At 49.6% G+C, this 23,329-nt stretch overlaps 1 long non-coding RNA gene across 1 annotated transcript in view; it reads right to left on the bottom strand.

The window, feature by feature from the left end:
- The window catches only part of LOC125697507 (uncharacterized), a 37,842-nt gene extending 19,144 nt beyond the window's left edge, over positions 1-18,698 (bottom strand). Inside the window, exons 1-2 of the long non-coding RNA XR_007378818.1 lie at positions 18,528-18,698; positions 13,786-13,878 (exon numbers count right to left, since the gene is read on the bottom strand). This is a non-coding gene — a long non-coding RNA (uncharacterized LOC125697507). The remainder of the gene's footprint in view (positions 1-13,785; positions 13,879-18,527) is intronic.
- Positions 18,699-23,329: the final 4,631 nt, after the last annotated feature.

The raw sequence follows: 23,329 nt of genomic DNA on the forward strand, positions 1-23,329 counted from the left end.
TTCTGTTATGCTGTGGGACGCTGGGCACCCAGCTGGATGAACAGGAAGCATTTGAGCTCAGACTCACCATGATAACAATGCAGCATAGACACCCAACATTAGTAAGTCCTCCATCTAAGGGAGGACTCTGCAAGGCAAAAGGTATGTTTTTGAAGGTCCCAATACCTTCCCCAGTGCAGAACATCTCTGTTGGGTGCTTGTTCAGAACCCAAGCCTCAGTCCCAATGGAGAAGCAGGGCTGACCAAAGAGTAGAAACACAGGGAACCAGGCTCCTCTGCCACCGCCCCTAACCCCAACCCTTGGCACCACTACGAAGGAGTCATCTCTTCTGTGTCTCTTCAAGTGTTTGCCCCAAAACAGGGGGACAACAGCTCTGCCCACCCCCACAGGAAGCCTGGGAGGAAAGGAAACATGTTCAAACTGGGGAGCTGCTCCTGCCCTGAGACAAACGGAGCCAGATAGACCTCCAAGAGAGGGAGAACTCTCATCCGAGAAGCACATAAAATATAAAAGAGAAGTCACCGTGGATGTTAATATATAGCATCGGGATTTATTCCCCCCTCCTGTTCTCAGTGTCATGTGACAACATTAATTAAATGTGTTTCTGACCCTGCTGGGCTTCTTTAAATATTTGCCATTCTCCACAAGGACTGTTTGGTTAATGAAATGAAATTAATGAGCTCATTAGATTGTGCCGTAATCTTTCAGATGCAAGCCTGGCACTCGGATTCACTGCCTCCTTTCTCTGTTCTCGCAGTTTAACTCAACGCATTCAGCTCCAGAAGCAACAGCAGAGCAATGAAGTAATCAATTAAGCGGGCAGCCAGACAAGGAGGGGAAGGAGGGAAGACTACAGCCAACGAGGCACAGCTTGGTAACTTTCCCACGGGAGCCGGTCCTGCAGAGCGCACGGCTCAAGCGCGGGTGCCGGCACATAGCTTTGTGCCATGGAAGCTTCACCAAGGTGAAGATCAATCCGAAGCAGTCTGATGTGGCAGGAGCCGGATCCATGGCTACAACTGCTCTGCTTTGCCTGTGAAAGCCAAGAGCCTTTCCTTCTCACCCTGCTCTCACACGCAGATCTGGGAAAAGAAGAGCTCAGCATCTCTTTGCTACCCACCTGCCCCAATTCCCACTGCGCTGGCACAACCAGCCCTGGGGCAAATCTTCCTGTGGCTGTGGCTTGTGGCTCTGGGCAGCCTGGTCTGGTGGTTCACAACCCCGCACACAGCAGGGGGGTTGAAACTAGATGACCATCGTGGTCCTTTTCAACCCAGGCCATTCTAGAATTCCTCACCTCTCCCCCTGCCTGGGGCACATTCACAGCTTGGTGCCACCAGTAGCATCACAGGCTGCACCACCTCGATTCCGATTCCACACTATTTGAGAAGGAAGCCTTCTCCTCAGAGCGTGCTCAGCTTCTCCATTGCCTTGCAAAGCTTCATCAAAGAATTAACTCAGATCAAAGATTCTGTACGGCAGCACAAACTCCTCTGATGGGAAGGAACGCGAGGGGGGACAATAACATGAAAAATGCTTCAGTGAATCTCTTTCCAAGAAAGCAAATAGGTGTGTACTTCTGCATGCATCTAAGCCCCGCAGTTCAGAGACTATGCTAGCTATGGTGACTCCTAATAGCACCAGAGGAATTCAGGGTAGGAAATGTATGCAAATCAAATTCTCTCTGTGGCTATATTCTCTAACAGATTGGATCACAAAGCTTTATCAAGCTCTCAGTCCCTGGGCTTTTGTAATTTACTGCGTAGCCCAGAAGTCACACATGACAGTGAACTGGGCCTGCTGGGGAAAAACAAAGGAATGATGAGCACAAACTGGGAAAAGTGAGAAGAACGCGTTCACACAGCAAGGCACTGAAAAATCTTAAGGTCAGAAGAGAAGCAATCCCCCCATTCTCTACAAAGGCCTTGGGGAAAGCAATGCCACAGTCACTGCTAGAGAGCACACGAAAATCACTCTTCCACTTGCAGGTGGCAAGGCCAACGCTGGAGTACCCACACGAGCTGCATTCCCACATTCATTCATTATGCAGCCCTCCTGCATGCAAGAGATGATCTCAGAGGAGTCCTGAACCGCATCCCCTCCATGTCTTAAAGGATCATCACAGCCTAGCTTGAAAAACCCTGTACCACCTGTATCCATTTCCTAACTCTGAAGCCTGCTGTCATTGCAATCCAAATGTCGGGCTCTGAGCTGGACTATCACTGCATTCCCCAGCTCTCCTCCAACCCCGTCACACGTGGGGTTCAGGCAGCCAACAGCCAGTCCCAGGAGGAATGGGACTTACCTCTCATTTTAAGGATTTGAACGTCTCCACCTTTGGTGACTGATGATTAAAGCAGAGGGGAAAAGCACGGCCATCATTTACCAGTGACCTCACGGGGGCTGCTGATAATACAGACTTGTTGCCAGCAGGGACCACGGCCAGAAAGTGGAGGAGGCAGATACCAAGGGCTGCAGTGAGAATAAATAAGGAAGCCAGGCTGACCTGCTGCCTTTCACTCCTCTCCGCTGGCACCTCCTGTAAGCATCTGAATTTTAGTGGGGGGGCTGAGGCACTTCAGGCAGCCTGCCACAAACAGGGGCTGACCCTGAGACATGGGAAAAGGCACAGAGAAGGGTGAGCACGTACCTGGGGATGGTAGGGGAGCAGAGTGGGGTGTTATCACAGCTGTCAGACAACTCTTAAAACCCCAGCGGTGTGCTGGATTGCCAGCAGGTTTTCCACCAACAGGTGCTGCAAATTCAGCAGCAGCACGATGCGGCAGACGCCATAGGCAGCACAGAGCCAGCTGCTAGTTCAGCTGGAGCAGATCAGTGTTTGCAGAGGAGCAATTTCACAAGGGAAGAAGGTTCACCATTCCACACTCAAAGCATTACAGACAGTGCTAGTCAACATATTCATGTATGTTACCCTGCATTTAACGACTGAATCCTACCTTCCATCCTCCTCCAGAAGCAGTCACTGTGCTACAGGTAAATGCTAAGTACCAGAACTAATCCAGTGTGGCCATATGCACATGAAAGATCTCATTCATCACAGGGCAGCACGAGCCCTTAACTTTTCCCCTAATGCTACCCTGGGTGTCCCTGAAAATGCAACCTGAACCACCAGATGCCTATTCAGAGGTTTCAGCTGCATCACCTACCTGGGTGGAGATGCACTTCACACCACTTCAGCCCGCACAAGACCAGGTTGAGCAGCAAGAGCCATCAAATGCCCACGGGAGCATCTCCTGGCAGGTGACTTTGCACTCATTCCCTATCCTTGGGTTTCTCCTGTTGGAAATATGCACATGCACATAGTGGGGCCCTGCAGGGACAAACAGCAGCCCCGAAGATGCCTTTGTGGCAGCTGCAAGAGAACCAAAAGCCATGGGGCTGATTTGGTATACATTCTTACAAATGCAACTGCATTTCCAAAGTGTATTTATACCTTATCTATGGTGTTTACCCGTATGTTCAATAAATCATTATTCATTATCTGATAAGGTGCTCGCACTGCATTTCCAAGGCAGGCTTACAGTTCGCACAGAACAGGACATGCTGGGAATACAAATCAAAAAATAAATAGAGCAGCTGTCTCCAGTGAGGCTGCTCTGCTACCAGGGGATTCTGGTGACATCGCCAGCCTTGAGACCAAAGCCTGGGTCACTGGTCCTGCTGAGCTGGATACAACAGGCTTGTGTTATGCAGAGCAGCCTCCTTCTTAGTTAATTACACGTCTCAGATCCCTTCCAGTGATAGAAGCAACATTACAAAACAAGCCATGTTTCTTCTTTTCTGCATTGCATTCATCTCTGCCCTGCCCGGACCCTTGCAACAGCTTGCAGTAACAGCCTCAGCTCTCCTATATCCACAGGGCTCCCGTGAAAGCCTGGGAGGAAAAACAGGTCCAAGCTCTGAATTTTGAACAGACAAGAAAACTTCCTTGTGCTGGTCTGTGGCCCAGACATCAAACAAGAGGAAGAAGAACACACTAATCCAAAGCCCTCCCCGTTCCCATCATCACCTTTTGCCTCCATACAGCCCTCCCAACAAAAGAGCCAAAGAAAGAGTAAGTCTGTGGCACACCTGAGGCCAGGGATGAGGGGAGTGACCCCTGGGAAATGCACAGCAGCTGTAAAGGAGCACTCAGGGCAGGCCAGCACTGCTCAGAACAGGCATGGAGATGTGGCACAGCTGAGGGCCTCCCAGCCTCTCACCAAGACCTGCAAAGTCTACACAAGCCGTACGTGGGACTGCTTGAACCCCCTTCCACAGGTAGATGTGGACAGGTACAATTTTACACCACTGCAGACCATGGTCCTGACTTCTTCCATAGGCTGGAGCATCACTGAGCCCCAGGCCTGAGACACATCTCAACGTAAGATGCAGAGAGTAGCAATGCTTATCGACAAAGCCAAGCTCCAGCATAGAATCATTTAGGTTGGAAAAGATCTCTAAGATCCTCAAGTCCAGTCTGAACCCACCCCACCATGCCCACTGACCATGTCCCTCAGTGTCACTTCTCTTTACCTCCAGGGATGGTGACTCTACCATCTCCATGGGCAGCTGCGCCAGTTCCTCGCTGCTCTTTCTGAGAATAAATGTTTAAATCCAATCTGAGCCTCCCCCCCCAGCACAAAGTGAGGCCATCACCTCCCATCCCATTGTTAACAGGGAGAAGAGGCCAACCCCTACTTTGCTGCAATCTCCTTTCAGGCAGTTGTAGGGAGCGATGAGGTCTCCCTGAGCCTCCCCTTCTCCAGACTGAACACAGCACTAGAAGCATGGCCCCATCAAAGCTGAGTACAGGGCACAACCACCTCCCTGGTCCTGCTGACTGCGCTTCCTGATACGAGCCAGGAAGCCATTTGTCTTCTTGGCCACCAGGGCATGAAACAGAGAGGTGAGGAGCACCTAGAGATGATGCTCCATGGTGCACAGAGATACAATGCCATCACTCCACCCTTTGGCACTCTTTCCAGCACCAGGCATGAAGACTGGCTCCAGCTGAAGCTGAGCTTTACCACGGCTGCCAACAGAGCTGCAGTGCCTCCCCATAACCATGCAATGGGATGGGTATTCCCATGGGGATCGGGGGGAAGAAAGGGAAAGGGAAGGGTAGAAAGTCAGGTTGAAGTCATGTGAAAAATCAGCCATAGCGCATCTTAAAACCAGGCTACAAGGAAGTGTGACATCCAATTTCTTGGGAAGGGGAGGCAGAACAGTAATTAAATTTTCTGATCTTGTTAGCCAATTTCTCCAATCACTGCCCCCGAACTGGAGAATGGGAAGGGAGAGGGGAGATGCTTGCGTCAGCGACGCTGGTGAGGGAAATTAGGTTTTCACGGATTATTGGGTTAGTTCCACTTCTCCCACTTTTTAATTTATTTGTCTGTATGTGCTGCCGAGCTGAAAGGCCGAAAAATATCCCTCTTTTTTTTTCTTCTTCTTTTTTTTTTTTAATTAAAATCTGTAGTTTTGGAAAATGAAAACTTCGGAAGGGGAGGGAGACATCAATAAAACCGCGTCAACCAAAATCTGCTTCTCACCTAAACTTCTTCGTTAATCCCTCTTCAAAACAAGAGCTTAATAAGATCCCCTGTCTGAACTCTTAATAGCCTTTGGATACTTCTGCAGAGAGAAAAAATACTAATTAACTTTGTTCTGTATTAAAATAGAATAGAATTTACTTGCTTACTGTTACTTGCATTTTTTTTCTAATTTTCCCTTAATGCTGCAGAAGAAATCCAAGAATTGCTGCCTGTGTAACCCTGTGCCTCCATTACTTCTCAAAAGACAGTAACACTGCCCTTTTTTTCCAATTCCTTTTGAAATAGGAAGAGAAGACTAAAATGTCCGTATCAGCAGCATTCAAGTCAATTATCTGTATGATTATTTCAGACTGCCTGGTGAGTGGTTTCCTAGGAACAATGCCAAGGGGCTATTTTGTTTAAGCTTTCTGAATTTTGGGATAAAAGAGAAACAGAGTGCAGGTCACACGGTGACTGGACTTCCCCTTTCATGGCAGCTTTCAGAAGTACACGTGCACAGACCATCATTAGCTGGAGCTTGCTAGCAAAGGTTTCTGGGAATCCAGCATAGAACTGGAGACAATGGCTTGCAGAAACAAAAGGCTGAAATAGAAGAGCCCAATAGTGCAGGTCGCCCTGTTCAGCAGCATCCTGAGATAACCAAGAGCCAGGTATTGGCAGCATGGGGCTGGGATCAGACTGCACAACAGCTTCAGACAACGAGGGCACTGGTACCAGTGCCCAGCTCTCTGCCCTGCCCCATCGTGCAGTCAAATGCTCTCAGGGTTAATACAGATGCATCATCCACCTCCTGGGGGACCAAGTCCTGAATAGCCTTCTAATTGCCTGCTCCTGCCCTCTCCAGAGCTGCTGGCACTGATGCAGGAATTGCTGCCTGGGTCAGCTATGTGGGATTTGTTCATGTGTGTGGTTGGCAAAGCCTATGCAAGTTTGAGTTGCTGCTGAGCGGTGCTACACAGAGCCAAGAGCATTTCAGCTTTATGCGCTGCCCTGCCAGGGAGGGAGCTGAGGGGGCACAAGGAGGGGACAGAAGTGGGACAGCTGATCCAACCTAGCCAAGGGGACATTCCATACCATACAACATCGTGCAATAACTATAGAACTGAGGGGGTGGGAGAGCTGCTGCTCAGGGTCTGGCTGGGCATCAGAGGACAGGTGGTGAGCAATTGATTGAGCTGCGCATCACTTGTTTTGTAAGCATATAATTACTGTTAGTGTTATTCCTCCAGACACAAGAAACATGACGAGTTTCATCGCACTGGACACAGGTAAAGGACAAACTTCCAAGAGAACGATGTGGGGAACAAAGAGGCACCAGCACAGTACGACTTGGCAGGAGCTATGCAATCACTCAGCATCACTGATGACTACTCTTAGCTAGTTTTGATCTACAGTGACAGTAGCTTACTGCTCATCCTCAACTTGTCACCTTAAATCTCCCCTCGGGGAGGCACCTCGCCAAAGAAATTTGGAAAGCTGAGCTGGGTTCCTTCTTTCTCCTTCAGGCACTCACATGAAGAGCACTGCACATCGCGCCCATCCATCACGTTGCCCACGTGGGATACCAGCACCCAGCTCACACTTAATGCTTCCCAGGCAAATCACAGCCGTACCTGTGAGCTTTAATAGGAACAAGCTCATAGATGAGAATCCTTTGCTGGGACAACAGTGAGACCGAGGCAAGATTGCATCAACCTTCTAACCAGTAAGTTCAGAGGCCCAGATTCATCCCACCTGCATCCAGCTACATCCACAGGAAATCTGGTCCATTTTCATTGTGCTGTCCCACATCACAATGCCCCCCTGACCAAAGATACCCCTCCCTGGGCACAGGACTGCTCCTGGGACATACCAGGTCACATAACGCAGCATGAAGCAGGTCCCAGACAGCAGACCTAAAGAGTGACAGGGCGGGGGGGAGGTGTTTGGGCCACCAAGTCAAAATCAAAGGAAACAAATGTATTTAGGAGAGCCTTTATGCAAATCTCACATCCATCGGTGAGTCCCTCCTTTCCTGTCCAAAGGAAACGACCCACCTCTACCCCAAGGCTGAGCATCCTACCTGTGGAGCTTGCCAAAGATCATCTGTTGAAAATCTTTAAACAAAGCAAAACACACACACAAAAAAGCTCCTTGTTCTTCCTTCCCAATCAACAGGAGCACATTGGCTGGGGCCTGATTAAGATCCTCATCATGGCAGAGCTGTGAGCTGACCCGCCCTCATCAGCCTTTGTAGTTGGGGAAAGCTAATTCTGATGGCAGTGGAGAGGAGGGGAATTTGCTCTGATCTGCGGTGACCCAGACTTCACAGCCATTCAAAAGGAACAGCAACAGCCATTAAAAACTTCACTTTATACACTGAAGAGGCTCATAAAGAGAGTGTGAATTCACAGAGCATTGGCTCAGAAAACCTATTCCCTGGGTGTCCCGCATGCCGCTATTGCCTGAAATATGGAATAAAAGGGAGGTTCATATTTTACTTCAGACTTATTTCACTCTTCCCTTGTTTTCTCTGTGGACTGGCTAAAGAGGAAGTGATTTATAAGGGGAAAACAAGGGGAAGCAGTTCTAATTAATTGGCCAAAACCATTACAGCTGCACAGGCGTCCAGCAGAACACAGGGCAGTAGAGATGCAGGAGCACTGGAAGTTTCCCTGATAACCTGCCACAAGCCAGAACAAAACTAACCCAATGCCTTCAGTGCTGGTAGAGATGCAGTCACAAGCACACTGACTTCCAGACATTAACCCCACAGGTATTCCTCTTCCCCATAGAAAGGCCTGAGCTGTCTGGTGTGAATGTTTTTTAGCTCGTCAGATACTTTCAACATAGCTTGATCACAGAGAAGCCCCACAGGTGAACTGCAAGGGGAATCCACACGAAATCACCCCTGACAGTTCCCACAACTTCTTAGGAAACTGAAAGCTCATGCACCAAAATACCTTACGGGCTCTCTGGTGTGGGAGCACCTTCCTCACTCCCTTTGCTACTACATGGAAAACCAGTGCTGTGAGCCATTGTGCTCCCCATGGCACAGCAGAGATTGGTGATTTCAGCCCTGCAGCGCTGTACCTGGCCCCAGTTCCCCACACTAGGGCACAGCCAGTCTTCCTTCCCCACCCGTTCACATCCTTGCCAAGGCTCCTCAGCTGCCTTTTTATACCTAGGGGCACAGAGAGGAGTTTGCCCACAGTCAGTACCAGCAGGGAGCTGAACAGGGTCCCTTCCATCCAGGCTGAATCTTTGCTCGCAGATCCTCTGGTCCCTCTCCAGAGAAGGCTCCAAGTTCAGGATGAAGGGAGCAAGTTCAGCTTACGAAATCTCAGTTCCAAGCCCAGGAGATGGAAGTTCAACCAAACAGGCTAAAGCCTCTTGCTTCATCAGAGCCTGCAATCCCACAGCTGGGAGAAGAACAGGGGGCTCCTGGTGTGCTACAGAGCCAGAGAGAAAGGAAAGGCTCTTTCTTGTCCAGAAATAATTGTGTTTGTTCTGCTTTCAGCAATATTATAGCCAGGAGAATGGGCCTCTGGGGAACAATAGATCACACATTGCAGGTGTCTAGTTTTAGGAGGGGGGGAAACTCTCCAGTTTTCCTAACTGTGTGCCAGAAGTTCTCTAACTGAAGTTCATCTTGACCTCAGAGGGCTGGTCTGCTCCATGGGAGGAAACAGAAAGCCTGGGCATAATCGGAACAAGCTCATAATTAAAAGCACTTTAGCCTTTATGAGTTCCCAGATCACATAGCTGCAGTGAGGGAACTTGTTTTCATTTTACCTCATTATGTATGGAGCAGTGCAAAGGTAATGAGCAGCCTGGCATTTGCCAGAGCCTGTCACTTGCAGGAAGAGGGCAGCCAACACTGGAGCAGATGCAAACACACTGTGCAGCACACTGGTGTACCTCCCAACTCTAGCACGCTCCCTGGTGTGCCTCTGCAGGGGTTTTTTATGGGTAGATGGTGTGGGGAGCAACTAACCAGGACAGCCTTTAAAACTGGACTCAAACAAGAGAGGGAAAAAAGAGCAACGTGAAAATAAAATGGGCTTTCCCAGCTACCCCCCGAAACATCCAGTCCCCAGACTCACAGAGGTGGCTGGGGAAGAAATCCAGGTTCTGGCCAGCTCTCCTACAGCAACACACACTGCAGCTTACTGACTGTGATAAGTTTCAGCTCCTGCAACAAGTAAAACAAGCCACTAATATTTGCCCAGCACTTACCCAGCGCTGAGCACTATTATTATGTACCATCTGAGATTAACACAAACAGATTGCTTTGTATACTCACTACTTACTGCCTTCCCTAGGCAGATATTCCTCGACGTGCTTAGAAAAAGGTCTCAGGACATGAACTTGCATTTAGCAGACAGCACGAGCTGCTCTGCTATGGCCCCGTTTCCTTTTCATATGGGATCCAGGCGAGCCACGCTCTTTCCACGATCATCTGCTCAGTTTGGAGCCAGGGCAGCCTCAGGGCTTTGTTTCAGCCTCCCAGCTCTGCCTGACATCTCCAGGAGGTGCTGGACCCCTTGATAACTCCCCAACCCTGCCTTCAGCTAGGAGATTCTGGCAGGGCAGGAGTACCAGGGGGCATTTATTTCCTGCCACACAGGGCTGAGGCACAAAGAGAGGCTTAGGGGCAGATACCTGAGGAGCTGCTCCAGGAAGCAGCAGAAAGCACTCTGTGCCAGCCTGATGAAAATGAGGCTTTACTTAAGGCCAAGAACAGCATAAAATAAATGGAAGATAAGCATTCTTCTCCCATCTCTTTCCTGTGAGTGTGGTGCAGTGCGGAGTCGCCAGCTTAGGAGCAGCTGGCAGGAGCTGCAGCACATACCATCAGGCAGAACTTGGACAAAGCCCACTGCTCTCAGATGTGGCAAGCAGGTCACCTTACAGGCAGGTGCAGGGAGGAAAACTCCAGCACAGTGCTCTGCTGACCAGCCTGGAGCAGAGCAGCTGGCATGCTACCATACCCCAAGCACCCAACCAAGTCACACATTCAAGCTGTCTAAAGCAGTTGACGGGGACGAGGCTCACACAGATTGCAGGAACACCACATTTGGCTGCTTCTTGTCCCGCGGCAGGATGGAGACAGCCCCACCAGCTGCGAGGTGGAGGAGACTTCCACCTGAGGGCTGAGGTCAGTGCTGGCACGGCCTCGCAGAGCAGCAGGGAGGGGGCTGTGCAGCCCTCTTGTGTTTGCACAGCTGGCTCCAACGTGCTGCTCAACCACCACCGCCACGGGGGAGGGTGGGACATTTTTCCTTGGGATATTCATTCCTCATCCGTCTCGCCTCAAGGAGGGGTTTCAAATGCTCCAGTGTACACTTGAGACAGCACCTGGGGAGGCCTCATCCCGTGCGTGGGGGAGGGAAGACGAATTCTGCCAAGATGTAACTCCCGCTCCTCATAAAGCACAGCGCAATCGTGTCACATTGTGATGATGGCTAGTAAAGAAGGATGAGCGAGCTATGGCCAGCAGCACAGCCAAGTGCAGCAAAACCCTGCTCCCCCAGGCTGAGAAGAGGCTTGGACCTTGACCTCCTCCACTAGGCAGGTGTCCATTACTCAGCAAGTCAACACCACGGCTTGGGATAGAGGCAGGGATTGAGGCTCCCGGCATACCAGCTAGAATCTCCAACATGTATACCTCAAATCCAGCCAACCGATCCCTTACAGAGAGCAGGAAGAGTTGGGTTCAGGAGTTAAGCAGCAGAACCCGTGTCTTGCATCCCACTCCTCTCCAGGAGCTCCTACAGACCACCAAACAGAGGACAGACCCATGGGACCTTGCACTGGGAGGAACCGTCCTTTGCGCCTCATCATCAGCTCCTCCTGATGGAGCTGATCAGCGAAACCTGAAAGAGTCGCACAGCCAAATCTCAGCAACAACATTTAATTTGAGAGGGGTTGGACGTTTAATCGGCTGTTTGACCCCCTTGCTTATCACATTTTCTGAAGTTCCCAGAGGCTTTCGCTTCACACAACCTCAGCAGAAGGGGAATCGTTCACCTCCCCCAGCCCAACCACAGTCCTGAACAGTTCTTTGTACTGGATTTCACAGGGAGCGAGTGGAGCAGGGGTGGATTACCCAGTCTGATACACAGTCATAACTTTCTAAAACAGCGTTTCAAGACCTGCTTAAATCAACTCGACCGTGGTTATCAAAATACACAAACCACGGGGCAAAACCAAGGAGAAACACATATAACTTTTACATAGCTAGGCAGCCAGCGAGCACAAAAATCAGACTTGTGTAATGCAGCTTCGTCTGCAGAACTGTATATCACAAGCCACAGAGATTGGATTCCTAAAACACGAGTCCCAGAACCAGCTCATTCCAAACCTGTAGGCAGCAAAGTGGGTCCCACCCTGTGCTCAATTCTCTGTTCCATGCAGTAACACCAGCAGCAATAATGCCTGCAAATGGTGCTATCCTCCAGCCCATCGCTGTTCCTTATCAAACTGCTCTGTATGTGACCACTGAGATGGGGCTTCTGTTACAGCACTGACAGAAAGGGGACTCTGGGGGATTACAGTCACACACAAAAAGTAAAATCACAGAACTTATCCTGACACTGACAAGCACAGAATTTACAAACCAAAGAGGCAGAAGAGGGCTGGGGACAGGCATGGGCTGCAGAGGGTAGAGTCCCAGTGGTAACATCAAGCACTGCAATTCACACCAGTTCATCTTGTCATCATTGTCCAGTGAAAACTGGAGAACGTTCCTAAGCTGGGCAGAATCAATTGCAGAGCAGAACAATACCCCTAATCAGTGTTTTAGAGCATCAACAGACCTGGCAAAGTTCATCCCAGGGGAAGTCCCATGGACTGCAGTAGTCCCAGCAAGATACAGCCAGAATCTTTGGATGCTGCCTGCCCACTATGAAAGCAAACATTTCACTTGTGGAAAGAAAAGTCCTGATTCTGCAATGTGTCCTAAGAGCCCTATTATCTGTGATTAATAAGGCGTGATGCAAACACTTAGTTAAATCTGATTAGATCAATAGTACACCATGAATCACTTCAATAGGTTTCCTATAATATTTATATATACTGCAGTTATCAGCAACATTCTAATGCAAAATGGTCTGCCTTGAAATTTATTTGAAAAAGTGCCTTCTATACTCTATTAAAAAGAGAAATCCACTTTTTTATTCTCTCTTAGGGCTGAGTTAATTGGACAAAATCTTGTAGAACTGTGTCTAGTTTTGCAAAATATACATTTTTGAGACAGTGTGGCCTGTTTTACCTCCAGCCCTGCCTGTAGTACCTCCATTCATATTCCACCTCAGGCCTCCCAGCCACGTGCCCTGCAAAGAAATGCTTCTGCTAGCTGTGCTGAGTGCTGGAAGGACAGGAGCAGAAAGCAGGAGTGCAAGAGAGAGAGCATGGGGTGGGGAAGGCAGCATGCTTGCATGCTGGTTCCATGATGACAAAAAGAAACACCCACCAAGACATAGCTTTGAATCGGGTTTCAGGAACTCTTCCTGCACTAAATCAAGGCAGAGAATTTACAACAAATTAATGAAACTAATTTTTCTGACTGGAATCATCATCTGTGAATTATCATGTCTTTACTTATTAAATAAATTATCTGTGCCTTCCAAGGCATTAAGGACGCATCATAAATTATAGCCCTTCATAAATTGTTTCTGCCCGGGTTTAAATATAGAGGGAGAATAAAGAGAGCAAGAGGAAGAAAGAATACAGGAGATACGGAAAGCAAAGAGTGGGGAGAAATGAGGGGAAAAAAAGTACAAAGAGAAGGGATAAGGATAAAATAGAGAACATACAGAGAGAGAGGAGAAAAAAAAAGAGAGAGGCAAAAAAAGATATGCAATAAGGCCAGCTTAGAAAGGAAGGAAATGAGGAAGGAAAAAGGAAGTGAGGGGCTGAAAAGAGACAGGACAAGTAACACCATGTAATCTTGCAGGTCCATGTTAATTGCAGCTTGGAGAGCATGGCAGGAAGTGAATTACAATATCCAAGTTCTCTCCTGACTTTTATAAATGATTTCATTTCACTTGAGCTTGTTCCATGTCAACGAGCACAAACAGTCTGTCCAACAGATCTATGGAAAGGGAAGCCACCGAGGGAAGTGCACTTTGTCATGGAATAGTGACAGTATTTGCTGGAAAGGACCCTGAAATTTATAAATGACAACAGAGAGGTAATGGCGAGAGCTAAGGGCCAGGCTGACACAGCTGCCCCACAGCTTACCTGTCAAGCACAGCTGAACCCACACCGTTCAGGCTTCTGCTGAGGAATCCCTGCAGCAGACTGGCCTGCAGACCTTGCCAGAGCAGAGCACATCTGCAAAGACAACGATATTCCTGGTCAAAGAAGAGGAAGCACAAGCACTGCCTTTAATCTGGTAAACTCAAGTGCGCTTTGAGAAGAGATGCAGTGCAATTGCCCTGATGAGGCTTCCTTCCTCCAGGCCAGGAGGCAGCTCACCAGTGCAGGCTGCATCCCATCCCCAGCACAGTTTCTGACCAGATATCATAGAATGGCCTGGGTTGAAAAGGACCACAATGCTCATTCCAGTTCCAACCCCCTGCTGTGTGCAGGTCACCAACCAGCAGCCCAGGCTGCCCAGAGCCACATCCAGCCTGGCCTTGGGTGCCTGCAGGGATGGGGCATCCACAGCCTCCTTGGGCAACCTGTTCCAGTCCCTCTGGGTGAAAAAAAACTTCCTCCTAATACCTAACATAAATCTCTGGTATCATCCAGGATTCTAGGACTCAGCACTTGTTAACACCCTGCTAGGAACAGCACAAGTAGTCTTTAACACTTACAAAGAGCTTGTTGTTCTGGGCAGAGGCTGCAGAGGCACAGAAGCAACCATACTGTGCCCAGTATGGCTGGAGCAGGTCCTTTCTCAGCCAGACCACAGCCAGCCTCTGGAAGATGGGTTCCCACCTCCATTCCATTGCCAGGAGGGCAGATGTGCCATCTTCATCAGCTGCGCCCCAGGCTTTCTGCACAGCCGTTATGGTGGCAAAGAACAAGCAACACAGGACAGCCCATGACATTTCACAGGCAGTCGCAAGCTCACTTTGAGACAGCCAAAAGCCACGCAGTCAAACTGGAGCAGCACCAAGCCCAAGACAACCATTTCACCTCTTGGTGAAACTCATGAGCTCAGCACCACAGAGCTGCAGCTGTGTGATTTCTTTCTGGTCAGCTCAGAGCACACATCTGCACCTCCAGCCTTCCCCCTTCCCAAGTCTCAAGCCAGCAGTGCTTCGCATCCTTGCTCAAAAACCTGGGTTGCTTCACCCTCGCTGTTCTCTACACTCAGGATTCAGCTTTGTCAGCAACCTTACAGGCAGGCCCAGATGGCAGCATGGCAGCAGCTGGCCCACCTGTATGCCCAGCTTGCCAGGGGGTTCTTCTAAGGGGAGCTGGAGGGTGGCCAGTTCTAAGAGCATTTGGAGAATGAGCGTAACGGCAGCTGTTTCCCTGTCTGGAAGCAGAAGGGCTCTGATCTCTGATACGAGGCAGGAGAAAAGGAATGCGTTCCTTGTTCCTTCAAGTCAATGTGACAAGCAGTAGATGTAAGCCCAGGAAATCTGTTCAGCAACTATCAAAACCGCCGCTTCACAGGCAACAGCAGATACAAAGGCACAGCAGGGCAGGCCCCGGAAAACATCAGCCCAAGCAAATCTCTCTGTCTCTAGGAGAAGCCCTGGCTATGTGATGGTTTGGCCTTCGTATCACACATTGCACATTTCCCCAGCCCCAAAAACACTGCAGCGCAGCTCTTGCACTCCTCAGGCTTTGCCCAGCCCAAGGCTGTAAATAGCTTCCCCAGCTAATTTCGTCATTAGCACAACAGCCTGCCAAGGCTCAAGCTGCAGTAGCAGGGGCTGGTGCCAGGTTCACTGCCTCCAGTCCCTGCTCAGAGACCCGGAATGTTAAATCAAGTCATCTGGGTGTACAGTGAGATCTTGAATCCTGAGGAATGCATCCGATAAACGCGGCACAGGAAAGAAGGGGGGGAAAAAACCCCCACAGAAACAGCCTCTAGTAGGAAAAAAAAGAGAGAACTCAGCTTCATCTCTTCCTGGGGAAGAGTTTAGCTGGGTGAATGACTTCCAGTGATTCCCCACAGCCCTCCTGCCTGCCCACTAGCCAGCTGAGGGCCAGCTGGAGCTCCCTGCAGCACCCATCTCATCCCCAGCCTCCAGACAGCCTCTCCCAACAGGATGATGCTCGAGCAGCACCACAGGGGTTGCTCTCAGAAAAACCTCTCCTTTCTCTGCCCAGAACATCTGTGCCTAAGCCTGCTTCCACTGCTCCCTGCAGGCACTGGGTGCATCACTCAGGCTTTTCACACCTCTCTGAAAGCGTGCAGCTCCCTCGTGCTTCTGACTCTAAAATAAATTTCCAGCCCCCACCTCACTGTGCAAGCTGCAGCATAACCCGAGTGTATCCTTTGCTCCCCTCCATCCAACCACCTCTCCTGACCCCAGAGCACCTCAACACAGCTCTCCCAGGAAGGGCTGCTCTTCCTGCAGGTCTCCAGCCTGGCCGTGAGGTCCCACAGCCTCCTCCCTGTGCTGCTGTGATGATCCTGCTGCACTGTTGTCCCTCACAGGAGGCGATATTTCACTAATTCCCATAGCTCAGGATGGAGGCCGGTGATGACTGAGAATGGAAAAGCTTTTCCCAGAATGGTCTCCAGTTGATTTTAGGAAGGGTCAAAAGCACCAGTCCACTTCTCTCCACCTTCGTGCATCCAGCATCATCTCTGGGACGATTCACCCCCCTTTCTCCTTGGTTCACTTGTTCCTGCATATTGCCCAAGGACTCAGCAAAGCATTTTGTTCCACCCTGAACTCAGACGGTTTGGACACCACGTTCAGAAAGCGGGATTTCTATGGGCTTTCTGAAGTAACAAGTGAATCCAGCCCAGTGTGAAGCAGGTCACTCCTCTCCTTCACAGCTTTTCACGCCATGTGTTTCGTGTCAAGACCATGACAAGAGCTGGACCCTGGGGACGGCAGAGGAGCCAGCTGCAGCAGCCTTTGTTTGCAATGCAGCCTCACTACTGCACACGCCTCTGCGCAGCCCCTGCTCCCTTCCCAAGCCTCCAGCCAGCACACATCTGCCCCGCAGCAGGCGCACGGTTCCTTCCTCACCATCCGTGAGGACGGAGAGCCAGAGATTTATGTACTCCGCGATTTTATGCGCTCTCAGGAAAGCTGCGGAGGGAAAACTTCGCCACTCGCAAAAGCCTCCATCTGTGAGTTTATTTATCCGTGCTGGGAAGGCTGTTGATTCTGTTTCTGGGTGGAAACTACACTGGGATCACGGCTTAATTGTATTGTTTGTTGAATTAATTGCTCTGTTTGATCAGTCTGTCTCCCGTAATGCCTGGGAATTAGACATTTCTGCTGAAATGTGGGAATGGAAAAGCCTGAAGCTGTTTCTCCTCGGTAAATGAGCACAGACTGGCATGCAGTTAGCAAAAAGGGCCATTGTGGGGACAGCACATGAGTTGCCCAACGCAAATATTATTGCAAAAGAATGTGCTCTGTGAGGTTAAGCATCCTGGGGAGAGCACACAGGCCAACGGCAGAGAAATACATGGATGAGTGGTGTAGTGGTTTGGCCTTTTGTTTCTTTTTCCAGCTGACAACTGCATTCTTATAAAGTCCTCTGGGCTTTCTTTGTGGCTGTGATCATCAAACTGGCACGCAAATATGACTGAAGCCTCTCCCCTGCTGCACCTCAACAGACCAGTCACACAGCAGAGCAGCAGTCCTGTCCCTGCACCCTTTTCTCTACCTTCCCACATGCTCCAAAGGTCAACACCCACATGATGACCCCAAACCACAGCTAGAAGGAACAACACAAAGGGATCCCAGGGGAGCAGCACAATTCACTTTGCAAACTCCTCCTTCCCATCATGAGGAAGCACAGCAGGGATTTGAGCTCAGAGCATCTTGCTGTTGCAGCTGGAGCAGAGGAATGACCCGGCCAAGGAGCACAGAGACCATCCTGCAAGGTCCTGTGCCTGGCCAGCCCTACTGGGACCAGCAGGGCCAAAGGGATCTGCTGCCAAGGCTTACCCTCACCACACAGCACCCTCATTTTCAGTGGATTTTCCGAGTCACCTGATAGGCTCATAAAATCCTTAGAGTTGGAAGGGACCTTTAAAGATCATCTAGTCCAGCTCTTCTGCAATGAACAGATACCATAACTCAATCAGGATGCCCAGAGCCTGATCCAGCCTGGTCTTGAAAGTCTCCAGAGACAGAGCATCCACCACATCTCTGGGCAAGCTGTGCCAGTGCCTCACCACCCTCACTGATGAATCATGGAACTCAGACAGACAAAAGCTTGGGATTATTTCCAGATTGGAATGCTTTCCCTCTCTGTTTCATTCCCAACGTGTCTTCTTGTTTTGTTTTTTATCTTTCCCGTTTTACATTTTGCCAGCAAATATCCAGCTCAGCTGAACTCCTGCCCTTTTCACACTCCTTTTTTCCACTTTCACAATGACAACACGCAACTTTTTAGGTTTCATTCCTGCCTCTCCCACTTCCCACACACACTTCCTTCTGCCCCGTGGCCTTTGAATGCAGGACAATAACTAGTGGCCGTGTCTGACATGGCATTTCCCCTCCACAAGTTTCTTCATTTCCCTTCTTCCTCTCTGCAAAATGAAACCAGCATTAAGTCTCCTGGGGTCACTGCTCTTCCACCAACCCTTACTCACAGAGGACATTAGCCATTACTGCCTGTAGAGCCTGATTCAGCCAAGAACAAGGCACGGAGGTGATGATGTGGTCAACCAGGTCATCATACTCCCACCATATCAGCAACATCCAAGCTAGAGAGTGGCCTGGTTATTCCCACTAACTGAACACCCCTGTAGAGATCAGGGAGCCGGGAAAGTGAGATTGCTGAAGGATCGAATTTCCAGAGCCAATCCTGCCCCATCTCCTCACCTCTGCAAACTGGACATCTCCCTTTGGTGGCAGATCGAGCTGCTGGAAACAGCAAGATATTTCAGTCGGCAGATCTCCCATGTCTGAGGCAGACCCATCCCTCGCTGGTGAGGAATGAACACCGCGTCTTGTAGGGGTGCACGTCTCATTCTCTGTTTCTCTTTTCCCCTTCATAAAGCTGTCAGGCCAAAAATAACATATTAGTGGAAAAAAAGGAATGGCAGGTGTAATATAATAACGTGATCAGGAGGCTGGGGGAGTGCACCTTCCTGTCTGGCAGCCATACCAAAGTATTTCCACAACGGTGACTAACAGCTACAGAGCAGAAGTGTCCTTTACTCATTCTTCACACCCCTTTCTCCCACTGCCCGGCACATCCCCTTGGACAAGATGATAAATAAGGAGTATTTACACAGCATATTTCTGCTCTCCAAAGCCACCTACGTTTGACACTGTGGGCAGATTGCAAACCCAACAGCCAGGGTTGGAAGAAGATGGCAGGAATGGCCGATCCATGCCAGGTTGCAGGCTAGGCCCTCCATGCCCACCAGATGCACAGAGAGAAGACGTGCTAGATAAGACAAGCACAAACAGTGCTTCCCATGGCTTCTATCAAGCTGTGAACAAGCACACAGGCAGAGCTGTGCCAGAATTAACCCCTTGTTCTCTGTTCCTTAGGGACAAGCTCCCTCCCATCAGGAGGTGCTTGGGGAAAGTCTAAACCCAAAGTCTTGGCAGAGTCTGCAAAGTTGCATCCTTCGAAGCAGGCAGTGACACGAGGCCACTCGAGAAGTGTTTGGACAATCTCTCAGAAATACTGTTTGATTTATTCTTCATTTATGGACGTTCCTGTGTGGAGGCAGGAGCTGGACTCCATGATCATCATTCGTCCCTTCCAACTTGGGATGTTCTGTGATTCTGCAACCTGTTCACCAACACAGGGACGCAGATAGATAGAACAGGCTTGAAAATCCAGTCACAAATGCTGGCTGGAATAGAGTCGGGGACAAACATATGGTGGCCAGCTCTGGGTGTTGAGGCCAGGAGGGCGTGCTGTTACCACAAGGTTTGGCTAGTTAGCCCATGCCTGGCAAAACATCTCCCATGGAAAATACTGTCTTTGGTGGAATTACAGCATATCTTTTGCACTGGTATCCAACACTGCCTGAATGATTTCCAGTGGGGGGAAAACTGACCGCATCTCCTCGCTGTTCTCTTCCAGCATCTAAATCCATCTTCAGCTTGCATCACTGGGTCCCACTCTGGCAGCAGCTGGCCAGGACCCCCAGGTGCCATATCCTCTACACCTCCAGAAATGGCACTGCGCATTTCAGCACTTTCCAAAGAAGAACCCCAGGGCACAGCACTATCACATTTCACAGTAGTGCACATTTTCCATCCAGGAGCTCTGCCTAGAACAATGACATTAATTGAAATGGCTGCAGAAGTGCCAGGGCTGAGATCCAGCTCTGTGACCTGCTCCGAGTACAGGCTCCTCCACGGCTGGTGCAGACCCGCTGGCTTTCCGCCCGCTGCGGAGAAGTTCTTCTTTGCTATTCAATATTCTCCCTCCTGCCCATTCCTTCCCATTTCCTCCATCCCATCACCACAAACGCAAGACCAGAGGAGCTGACAGGTAGGAGCAGGCCCGTGGCCATCTTGTCTGATGTCCAATTTGGGGACGTGCCAGGCTGAGGTATGAGATCCCCACCGACAGCACATATGCAAATCAGCTCTCCTTCTGCAAACTCTAATAGCCCAAAACCGATTTAACTCTTTGAACAAAGTGCAAAATCCCTTTCAAAATGCATGTGACTGTTCCAAGAATCCTGGCTACCTTTGATATGCAAATGTAGACCCAGCCTCCTTAATGCAACTTGCCAAGTTCTTCATTTCATTTTCTTAATTTCAACCAGTAGCACAGTTTTGCACCGTCTGCATGGAAAAAAAAAAATAAAAAAAATGCAGAGTGTTTCCTTCAGCAGTTGCTAATTAATTAAACAACTGGTCCCTTCCCTTCTTTGTGTTCTATGCTGCTCATTTCCAACCTGGTCGGTCATTGCAGGCATTCAAGGCATCGGTGAAAAGTAACGAAGCAATAAAGTGCCTGCGATGGCTCTTCAATTAGCTGTACAAGGACGTTGCACCATCACAGAAAAATGCTGCTTCTCCTAATGAGAGCTAACGAACCTGTACCTGGGGGACTCTGCACTAGGATCAAAGGAGCCCAATCAAAACCTCTGCAAATTCCTGATTAAACCACACAAAGGAGGGGAGGAAGGCACCAAGTCAGATGCTGAAGAGATAATAAAATTCCCTTCCACTTTTCCTTTCTAGAAAATGGTAAATCTAATAGGCATGACTAAGCAGCTATGAGGGAAGACATGAACAAATTTGTAAAGCGAAGGGGAGTTTAAAGTTCATCTCATTTTCCCCTTCTGCAACATCGTCTGCAATCATATTATGATTTAAAGGCCACCTTTCCCCCAGTGGGAAGGGGGTGAGAAGGGTGTGATTCAATTTTGCATACCAAATATGATGGGAGAAGGAGAAAGGCCAGGAGGCACTAGCTGAGCAGCTGCATCCCTTTGGCACTGTTAAATGCTTGCTGCTTTTGCCTGTTCTTCAGGGTACAGGAAAAAATAATAATAATAACGGCACAGTGGCATTTTCTGTCTGAGCTTGTACATGAAATGTCTGCACCTTTCACTGCTGGGAACAGAGCCAGAACAAACCCTGACCCAACCAACACCATCCTTGTGAGACCTCATCTGCCTCAAGAAACCCCTGGAAGCCAAATGACAACCCTGCCCTTTTCCAGAAGCTGTTCCCATTCCCTGCTGCATTTCCAGCTCACCAGACAACTGTCACGCTGCTGCTGCCGCCTCACACCTTTCCCTCTTGCCAACGTGCAGAGGTGGCAGCCAGGCTGTGGCACTTTGAGGGAATGGGAAACTGATCATCCTGGAGGCTGGAGGGGAATGAGGCAGAGCCCTGAGCCACGCTGGAGCGTTGCAACCCCAGCTGTGCAGCCGTGTAACGGCCAGCCCCCAACCCCAGCCCCACACCAGGCCCTCCGTGGGGACACTGAGAAGTCACCCGTCCCGCCAGGAGGGCAGGCATGGCACAGAACAGCTCGTGCTCCCTGGCCCCACGCACCTGTATCCTCTAGTTCAATGAAATGTCATAAAGGCAGAGAAATTCCACAATAAACGCAAATAGATCAATAGCATTAGAGCTACCCTTAATAGCTGCCTCAGGCTTTTCATACTACACTCTCGAAAATGTCCAGTAGTGAGTAATTAATGACCAAGCCAAGTAATTACTTTCTTGATTTTTCTCAAAACTAGAATTCACTGAAAGAACTTTGAGCTTTACTGGAGCTACATAGCAAATTAATTCAGTAAGTGCTGATATTACAAGTCTGGGCTGCCTGTTAAAAAACAGCACTGCTATAAAGTCTGCCTTGGCTCCCCGTCAGATGTAACCCTTTACACGCTTCTCCAGCTCTTGGCAAGAAAACAGCTCAACCCTGCATGGATGTCAGCCCTCAGCTTTCACCACAGTGACCTTGGGCCAGGCAGGAGATGCTGTGCCTCAGAGATGCCAGGAGCTGAGTCTTGCTGTGCCCATACTGACCCATTGCCGTGGAACAAAGTGGTTGCAGAGCCCTTGCACAGACTGAAAACTTGGGCACAGGAATCAGAACTGCCCTCTGGGGATCCTGACCCAGCACTGGATACAGCCACAGGATCCCTAAGGAAGAGCAGGATGAGCCATTTGAGGTACCTGTTACTGTGGCTGGTAGATGTACTCTGGGGAGAAATAAGCACAGAAGTACAGAACTTCCCATGGGAGGAAAAACGTGAGCCCACATCTCCCAGAACCTCTGCCCTTCATCACCCAGCCCATCCTCAGCACTGCACAGCATCTTGGCCGTTGCTTCTGAGGCCATGCTCTGAACGATCCTTGATTTCAACCATTTGCAGCACGAGATGTTAATAAAATGCCTTGTAATTTCATGTGCTTGTGTGCATGCATGTACGTGCCTGCGTGAGAAAGAATACCAGTCAATAAGCAAATTACTGAAGTAATCCTTCTATCTCAAACCGTAGTGAATTATTGTTTCCCTGCTCTCAAGAGCATGGCTGCAGCTTGGGAGCTTAACATTCAATCTGACATGGACTTGCAGCGTGCACTTTTAATCCCTTTAAGCACAGTAACAGCTAACAACAAACCCCTCAAGCAGAGGAAGCGCCGCATTTCCTTCCCATCTTTCCATTACCATATTTTTAATTGGCTGGGAATATCCTTTGCTATTGTCAAAACAAATTCTGCTAAATCACTGCTTCAGACTCAAACAGAGGAGCCAAGAACGGCGAGAGAAGCCAAGAAGATCCACCTGCAGGTGGAGATTTCTCCAGGGAGGCAATGCCAGCTCGCTCCATAAAGACGACCCCAGCACTGCGACAGCAGAGAAGTCAGCTTGACTGGGGGAAGGGGAGAGGGGAACAGACTTGGTTATGGTGGTAAGGAGCATATAAAAGAGAATACAGTGGCCAACAGTCCAGCTGGAAGTCTGAGAGCCAGTGGCAGAGGGTGAGAGAGCATGGAGTATGGCGAAGAAATAATCAGTGCTGTGGGGAAATTGTGAGGATGTGAGAGATGGGAGGCCCTGGAAGGGACACTCTGTCAGAGGGAACATGGTGAGAGGACAAGGAGGAGAGGCAGAGAAAATATTGTACAAATTATGCTCATGCACGTAAACACCCGACACGAGTCAAAGGCTTTCCTTGGCCTTG

The sequence above is a fragment of the Lagopus muta genome, chromosome 9 (genome assembly GCF_023343835.1).
Source record: "Lagopus muta isolate bLagMut1 chromosome 9, bLagMut1 primary, whole genome shotgun sequence".
Taxonomy (NCBI): Eukaryota; Metazoa; Chordata; class Aves; order Galliformes; family Phasianidae; genus Lagopus; species Lagopus muta.